Source organism: Triticum dicoccoides, chromosome 2B, assembly GCF_002162155.2.
Source record: "Triticum dicoccoides isolate Atlit2015 ecotype Zavitan chromosome 2B, WEW_v2.0, whole genome shotgun sequence".
Taxonomy (NCBI): Eukaryota; Viridiplantae; Streptophyta; class Magnoliopsida; order Poales; family Poaceae; genus Triticum; species Triticum dicoccoides.
In genome coordinates this window covers 77,601,311-77,610,607 of record NC_041383.1, presented here as the reverse complement: position 1 = coordinate 77,610,607, position 9,297 = coordinate 77,601,311, and the positions used below count along the sequence as shown (strand labels likewise).

General features: G+C 42.0%; 1 pseudogene; it reads right to left on the bottom strand.

The window, feature by feature from the left end:
• LOC119360510 overlaps positions 1–9,297 on the bottom strand; it is a 19,211-nt pseudogene that overhangs the window by 5,212 nt on the left and 4,702 nt on the right.

Genomic DNA, 9,297 nt, shown 5'->3' with positions numbered 1-9,297 from the left:
GCGACGGTGCAGAGGAGAAGAAGCCAGATGAGAAACTGAAATTTTCGTAAGTGTTGTTTATATAGGAGGGGCCTTTAGTACCGGTTTGTGCCACCAACCGGTACTAAAGGCCAGTTTTGGCCAGCCCAAGCGGCGGGAAGCGACCCCCTTTAGTACCGGGTGGTGGCACAAACCGGTACTAAAGGCCCCCCTTTAGTACCGGTTTGTGCCACCACCCGGTACTAAAGGGGGTGCGCTGGCGCAGGTGCGGTGCAGCAAGTTTAGTCCCACCTCGCTAGCTGAGGGGCGACCGCACTGGTTTATAAACCTCCGTGCGGTCGCTCTCTCGAGCTCCTCTCCAAAGCAGGCCTACTGGGCCTACGTGTTCTTTGATGCCCTGTGGGCCCACTTGGCCTTTGCGGGCCTGCATCCTGGCCCAACAACAGGTTGGGTTTCTAGTCGTATGCAGGCCGCTCTGGCCTAGTAGGCGGGCTTTTTTTTATTATTTTTTTTGCTTTATTTATTTTTGTGTTGTTTTTTGTGTATTTAGAGTTTCTTTGTGAATATTTTTGCTTTAGGTACAAAAAATTACAAACTTTTTGTTAGTGCCCGTAGTTTTTAAATTTGAATAGTTTAAATTTTGAATTATTTGAAATTAGTGTGAATCACTAGTTTGTGAATAACTTAACTTTAAAAATCAGTAAAGGCATGAAAGAATTTGTTTGCACATAAAATTTCTTCGCGTTTCAAATGCCAAAACACATAACTACCCTAACTATTACAGAGATTCCCCTCTGGGTGTGAAACACAGAAGAAAGTGATGATAGTGAAGCCGATCACATCCCAGATCTTTGGGTGTGAAACTTTTTCTTCGCGTGTGTCCCTTTGCGCCGTAACCATGGAAAATCTTCATCATTTAACGGGATGCTCGGGTCAATATTCACTGTGAATGGAGCAATTTCATCAAACTTTTCATAATCTTCTGACTTTTCTGTCTTTCCATCCACTCCCACGATGTTTCTCTTCCCAGAAAGAACTATGTGCCGCTTTGGCTCATCGTACGATGCATTCACTTCCTTATCTTTTCTTTTTCTTGGCTTGGTAGACATGTCCTTCACATAGAAAACCTGTGCCACATCATTGGCTAGGACGAATGGTTCGTCCGCATACGCAAGATTGTTGAGATCCATTGTTGTCATTCCGTACTGCGGGTCTTCCGTTACCCCGCCTCGTGTCATATTGACCCATTTGCACCGAAACAAAGGGACCTTTAAACCACGTCGATAGTCAAGTTCCCATATGTCCTGTATATAACCATAATATGTTTCCTTTCCCGTCTTGGTTTCTGCATCAAAGCGGACACCACTGTTTTGGTTGGTGCTCTTCTTATCTTGGGCGATCGTGTAAAATGTATTACCATTTATCTCGTATCCTTTGAAAGTCATTATATTCGAAGATGGTAACTAGGACAGCAAGTACATGTCATCTTCAATAGAGGTGTCATGCATGGTACGTGTCTGCAACCAGCTGGCGTAACTCCTGGTTTGTTCACGTGTAATCCAGTCATCAGACCGCTCCGGGTGTTTGGAGCGTAGAAAATTCTTGTGTTCATCCATATACGGAGCTACCAAGGCGGAATTCTGTAGAACTGTGTAGTGTGCTTCAGTGAGAGAATGTCCGTCCATACATATTATTTGTTCCCCTCCTAGCGTGCCTTTTCCATCCAGTCTGCCCTTATGCCGCGATTCAGGAACACCAATCGGCTTAAGGTCAGGAATAAAGTCAATACAAAACTCAATGACCTCCTCATTTTGATGGCCCTTGGAGATGCTTCCTTCTGGCCTAGCACGGTTATGAACATATTTCTTTAAGACTCCCATGAACCTCTCAAAGGGGAACATATTGTGTAGAAATACAGGACCCAAAACGTTAATCTCTTCGCATAGGTGAACTAGGACGTGCGTCATGATGTTGAAGAAGGATGGTGGGAACACCAACTCGAAACTGACAAGACATTGCACCAAATCATTCTGTAACCTTGGTATGATTTCTGGATCGATTACCTTCTGAGAGATTGCATTGAGAAATGCACATAGCTTCACAATGGCTAATCGAACATTTTCCGGTAGAAGCCCCCTCAATGCAACCGGAAGCAGTTGCGTCATAATCACGTGGCAGTCATGAGACTTTAGGTTCTGGAACTTTTTCTCTGCCATGTTTATTATTCCCTTTATATTCGATGAGAAGCCAGACGGTACCTTAATACTGAGCAGGCATTCAAAGAAGATTTCCTTCTCTTCTTTGGTAAGAGCATAGCTTGCATGACCCTGATGTATGCCGTCTTCTCCGTGCATACGTTGCTGGTCCTCCCGTGCCTCAGGTGTATCTTTTGTCTTCCCATACACGCCCAAGAAGCCAAACAGGGTCACGCAAAGATTCTTCGTCACGTGCATCACGTCGATTGCGGAGCGGACCTCTAGGTCTTTCCAATATGGCAGGTCCCAAAATATAGATTTCTTCTTCCACATGGGTGCACGGTCGTCAGCGTCCTTCAGAATAGGTTGTCCGCCAGGACCCTTTCCAAATATCACCTTCAAATCCTTGACCATATCATGTACATCAGCACTAGTACGGTGGCGAGGCTTCGTCCGGTGATCCGCCTCACCTTTGAAATGCTTGCCTTTCTTTCTTACGGGATGCCTGCTCGGAAGAAATCGACGATGTCCCAGGTACACATTCTTCTTACAACTATTCAAATATATACTGTCGATATCATCCAAACAGTGCGTGCATCCGCGGTATCCCTTGTTTGTCTGTCCTGAAAGGTTACTGAGAGCAGGCCAATCATTGATGGTCACGAACAGCAACGCCTTTAGGTCAAATTCTTCCCCCATGTGCTCATCCCACGCACGTACACCTGTTCCATTCCACAGTTGTAAGAGTTCTTCAACTAATGGCCTTAGGTACACATCAATGTCGTTGCCGGGTTGCTTAGGGCCTTGGATGAGCACTGGCATCATAATGAACTTCCGCTTCATGCACAACCAAGGAGGAAGGTTATACAAACATAGCGTCACAGGCCAGGTGCTATGGTTGCTGCTCTGCTCCCCAAAAGGATTAATTCCATCTGCGCTTAGACCAAAACCATACGCTCCTTGCGTCATCTGCAAACTCTTTCCCGTACTTTCTTTCGATTTTTCTCCACTGCGACCCGTCAGCGGGTACTCTCAACTTTCCATCTTTCTTACGGTCTTCTCTGTGCCATCGCATTGCCTTGGCATGCTCTTTGTTTTGGAACAAACATTTCAACCGTGGTATTATAGGAGAATACCACATCACCTTGGCAGGAATCTTCTTCCTGGGGCGCTCGCCCTCGACATCACCAGGGTCATCGCGGCTGATCTTATAGCGCAATGCACCACATACCGGGAAAGCGTTCAAATCCTCGTACTCACCGTGGTAGAGGATGCAATCATTAGGGCATGCATGTATCTTCTGCACCTCTAACCCTAGAGGGCAGACAGCCTTCTTTGCTTCGTACGTACTCTCGGGCAATTCGTTGTTCTTTGGAAGCATATCCTTTATCATTACTAGCAACTTTCCAAATCCCTTGTCAGATACACCATTCTCTGCCTTCCATTGCAGCAATTCCAGTGTGGTGCCCAGCTTTTTCTTGTCACCTACGCAATTCGGGTACAACAATTTTTTGTGATCCTCTAACATGCGCTGCAACTTCTTCTTCTCCAAATCACTTGCGCAGTTTCTCTTTGCATCGGCAATGGCCCGACCTAGATCATCAACGGGCTCATCTGATGCCTCTTCTTCAGCTTCTTCCCGCATTGTCGGCTCAGCTTCTTCCCGCATTACCGGCTCAGCTTCTTCCCCCATTGTTGTATCATCGTATTCAGGGAACCCATGGCCAGGATAGTTGTCGTCGTCCTCTTCTTCTTCATTGTCTTCCATCATAACCCCTCTTTCTCCGTGCTTGGTCCAAACATTATAGTGGGGCATGAAACCGGACTCAAACAGGTGGACGTGAATGGTTCTTGACGTAGAGTAATTGCGACCATTCTTACAGCCAGCATATGGACAAGGCATAAAACCATCCGCCCGCTTGTTTGCCTCAGCCGCAAGCAGAAAAGTATGCACGCCCTCAACGAACTGGGGAGAGCATCGGTCATCGTACATCCATTGTCGGCTCATCTTCATTACACAACACCGAATAGACCAAATTAATACAAGTTCATACATAAAGTTCATACAACACTTAAATGCAACAAACAAATAACTCTCTAGCTAAAGCATTTAAATGCAACAACAAATGCGATCAAGATCGCAACTAAGGTAACAATTGATCCAACAACATAATGATACCAAGCCTCACTATCGATGGCATATTTTCTAATCTTTCTAATCTTCAAGCGCATTTTCTCCATATCGATCTTGTGATCGTCGACGACATTGGCAACATGCAACTCCAATTCCATCTTCTCCCCCTCAATTCTTTTCAATTTTTCTTTCAAGTACTCGTTTTCTCTTTCAACTAAATTTAACCTCTCGACAATAGGGTCGGTTGGAATTTCCGGTTCACATACCTCCTAGATAAAAATATCTATGTCAACTTGATGGGCATAATTTGTCATAAACACGAAATGCAACAAATAGTTTTAAAAGGGAATATACCACATCCGAATCATAACAAGGACGAGGGCCGACGGGGACGGATATCAAAACCATGGCACTATGTATAACAAACAACGTACGGGTAAGATAATTATACGAGTAACTATATATTCAAATCACACAAACATCAATTTTTTATATAAAATTTCATGAACAAGAGGCTCACCACAAGGTGGTGCCGGCGACGGGACGGTGCGGGCGATCGACGGTGGTTACGACGGAGATTTAGAAGGCACTAAGTAAAACACACCTAAATATGCAAACTAAGTGTTATTTTGACCTCAAATTGCATATAAATCAAATACTACCACATATAATTCCTCCCAAATTACTAAAACCCACAATTAGTCACTATATAAACCAATGCAAGAGCTAATCTAGCAATGAGAGATGAAAGGACAAAGTTGCTAACCTTGGTGATCATTTGAATGGATGGGGGCCTGCAAATCTTGACAAATTTGGGGCAAATTTTGTGATGAACTCGAGAGGAAGAAGGGAAGAACAGAGGAGAGGGAGAGGGGAAAGGGGGAAGAACAGAGTGCGGGTGGACGAAGGGTTTATATAAGACGACCTTTAGTATTGGTTCGTGTCACGAACCGGTACTAAAGGTGCTGGAAGGGCCCCACTCTGACAACATCCTGCCACCACTTTCTTTAGTACCGGTTCGTGGCACGAACCGGTGCTAAAGGTTCACCACGAACCGGTACTAAAGAGCTCCTCCCGCCTAGCCGTTGGAACCGGCACTAATGGACACATTAGTGCCGGTTCTGTTACAAACCAGGACTAATGTGTCTCACATTTGACCCTTTTTCTACTAGTGTCTGTCTCTCAAGCTTTCAGGAGAAGTCTAACATAATTATGTTGTATATGTCATATGATAACTCTCCACAAGGACAAATATCGTCCTATAGAACTTTGTATTAAAAAAATATTAGACACAATTAATTCCATTGTCCTAGTAAGAAAATGACATGAAAAAGGGTATTAATTTCCTAGAAATTTGATGTGCCCTTCCACCATATATTGGTACTACTAAGTTGAGAAAAAAACTGAGATATATTATACTTTACACTCAAGCAATAAATGTTTTTCTCTTACCTTCCATTGAAGCCAAGAATTCAGCACTGGGAATGGGAATTTTCTCAAGAGCCTTTCCTGAAAGCTTTTCCCATTTAGCAATCAACTCATTTTGACTAAGGATGTTCTCCAGCGGTCTTAGGTATAATGTCTTGTTTAAGGCCCGTGGATCATCAATGGTCTTGATTGTATACGTTGCAATGTCATCTTCATCCATAAATATTGCTGCATAGTACGATATAACTTTAAATAGTCAAGTGGAAATTTCAAGGGAGCGGCATAAACCCAGGAGTAATCATACAACACTAGTAGAAAAACACCAATTAGTCCCGGTTCGTAAGGGCCTTTAGTCCCGGATCATGAACCGGGACTAATGGGTCGTTACAAATACCTCCACTCATTAGTCCCGGTTCAAACACGAACCGGGACAGATGTGCCTCCACGTGGCCGGTCCGCCGAGCCCAGTCAGGGGGGCCTTTGGTCCCGGTTGGTGGCACCAACTGGGACCAAAAGTCCATATATTTTTTTACAAAAGTGACTGCTTTCGGGGTTATTTTTAGGTTGTTATTAGCTAGCTAATAGAGAGAAGTGTCCTCTCTTATATCTTCGTCCTTGGTTTATCAACGTTGCTGCTATGTTCATTTCACCCGCTGATATAACATGCTCATGCATGCTCGCATCATACATCATCATGTATAATAACAAGTCCTATGCATCATCATACAACTTCTACTCGTTATTAATAATAAGTCATACAATCATCATCCTCATAGTCATCGAACCCAATCCTACATAATTGTTCTTAGCACATGATCATCAGTATCAGGTAGGACCTAAACACCCTTAAGGTAAAATAGCATAAAACAATATAGACCCTGACTCTCCATTATGAAGAATGGCGATCATCCTGTCTCCAATTCTTGCCCTTCGCTGCTTGTTGCTTCCAAGAAGCTCCTTGCGACTGTCCATACATTTTTTCCATTCTTTGATTGTTATGTCTCCACTTCTTTTAGAAACCCGGTATGGACAGTTGAGATTCGAAGGACGACCTGGTTGTATGTTCAAAACATGAAGGCTACCATGCGTATACATCAGATGAGGCACACAATCATTCGGGATTATCTGTTGAAAAACATAGTAATAACTTCGTAGTTAGCAATGATGTACTATAGTTTTAGAAGCGTGCAAAAAGATGCACGGATGTTGTAATATAGTAAAAAATAATCTTACCAGGGTATCTCCATGGTAGTTACCATAGTTCAACACGTGCACTAGTGGCACGTATTGACCATAACGTTGAGGAGTTTGATTGTAGATATTGTAATTCTCTAGATTAGTACAAAATGCGACCAGATGATTTTTCTCCTGATAAGTTAATTCGGAGCCTTCGGTGTAGTAGGTTCTGTCTACCATCTTCCGCACATTCTTTGAAGAATGAAAATAAGCTGTCAATGGAGATAAGTTGTCAACTATTTTGAAATAAACAATATAAATTACTTAATAACTATGTTAAGCTCACATGGGGGGAGAATTGGAGGTGTATCCACAAGGACCCAAATCGAAGGTCTCTCTTGCTCGATTATAGGATCACCAAGATCCATGGTGACAAGCATACCTTCATCAAGACCATACATCTTGCAAAGTGCTTTCCAATTTTTGCAACCAAAATGGGTTACACTCCGAGCCTTGTACAGCTTTACTTGAAAATCCACACCATGATTGGTACTTATGATAATTTTTTTGGTTTCGAAACTTTCATGCTCTTCAAAACCCATCCTCTCCAAGACATAGCGTCTTGCAAAGCATGGGATAAGCTAGTCGAATTGGAAAAGATGAAAAATATTGTCATGATTAAAATAGATGAAGTCATGATTAATTACGAAAAAATCTATTGTCGTCGGTTGCGTACCGTATGAACATCGAAGGTCTCCTCGAGCTTAATGCTGAAGCGACGATCTTCGTCCAGCTCAATGAACCTGTCGCAGATACCTCGGTCGTCGTGGCACCAGTCGCACTCCCCCGGGCAGTTTTCGTCGTCCGAGTACGACATTTCTGGCCTATGTTCATAATTCAAATATTAAACTAGATTATTAATCACGGGTTGACTATCAGTGATGTACGTAGCTCCTCCTTTTATTCCCGAGTGCATTATTACACCAAATTGTCTAGCACACGGGAATGAAGGAGAACTTATCCAATATGAGCATTCAGTAAGCAAAACCAAATCATAAAATAAGCAAAACCAAATCATAAAATAAAGTAGTATTCAAATTAGCATGCATTTAATAATTATAAGCAAAAGTACATCATCTCTTGGTCTCCGTACATCGTCGAATATTATCACTAATATAGCATCACTAATACAACTAGAACCGTAGCGCCCGACGGGTATCGACGCGGGCGGTGGACACCCAAAGATAAGGAACCATCACAGGATCATAGCTCCGGTGAGATCCCTGAAGAACCTGCCAGGTATTGTCGAACCTGCCCTCCAATGCAACCATGTAGCGACGGACGTGCTCGTCCTCCTCGCTGACACGGTGACGTACCACCTCCGCGGTGTCCGGAAGCCTCGGCACCGTCACTGGCCCACGCGACCGCCACCAAATAAGGATCGGGTCAACAACGGGTTGCCTCCTCACCAACCTACGTCCCCCGGAAGGTAGCACCTCCCAATACCAGCCCAGCGGAGCTCAGTCCCGAACATGGCCCTGATCAAGCAAGCCTCCACCGCCGAGTCGACGACGACGAGGATGCGGGATAGGCATCGCTGACGTCGATGCGGGAACTACTTCTATATATAGTTAAATAAAGTAGTTTTATTAATTAAATCAACTAGCTAGTTCAACTACTAAACACTTCCTATAAATAAATAAAGAAGTACTTACTAAAAACAAACTACTTCTATATATAGTAAAATAAAGTAGTTTATAAATCAACTAGCTAGTTCAACTATATATGAAGCACTTACTATAAATAAAATAAAGTAATACTTACTAAAAATAAACTAGTATTTTTCTAACTAATTATATTAAACACTTTCTCTTCTTATTTTTTTCCTTTTTCTAAATACTATGAACAAAAAAATCATTAAAATTCTATAAACAAAATTACAATAGAAAAAAATCATAAAGATTCTATGAACAGAAAAAAATCATAAAAATTTGACATATTCGATCTTTGCATATATATGAACATACAAACATGCATATTCAACAATAATATCACCCAAAAAATCTATTAACAGAAAAAAAATCTAACACAATATGAACAAATTAATTGCACAATATGAAAAAAAATCTATGAACTACACATCTAAATTACTACACATCCAACAAAAAAATCTATGAACTACAAAAAAATTAAAAAAATCTAACAAAATCTAACAAAAATCATAAAAAATCTAACAAAATCTAACAAAAAAAATCTACTAACAGAAAAAAAATCTAACATAATATGAACAAATTAATTACACAATCTAAATTACACAATACGAACTACATATCTAAATTACACCACATCTAATCTAACAAATAAATCTAACATAATATGAACAAA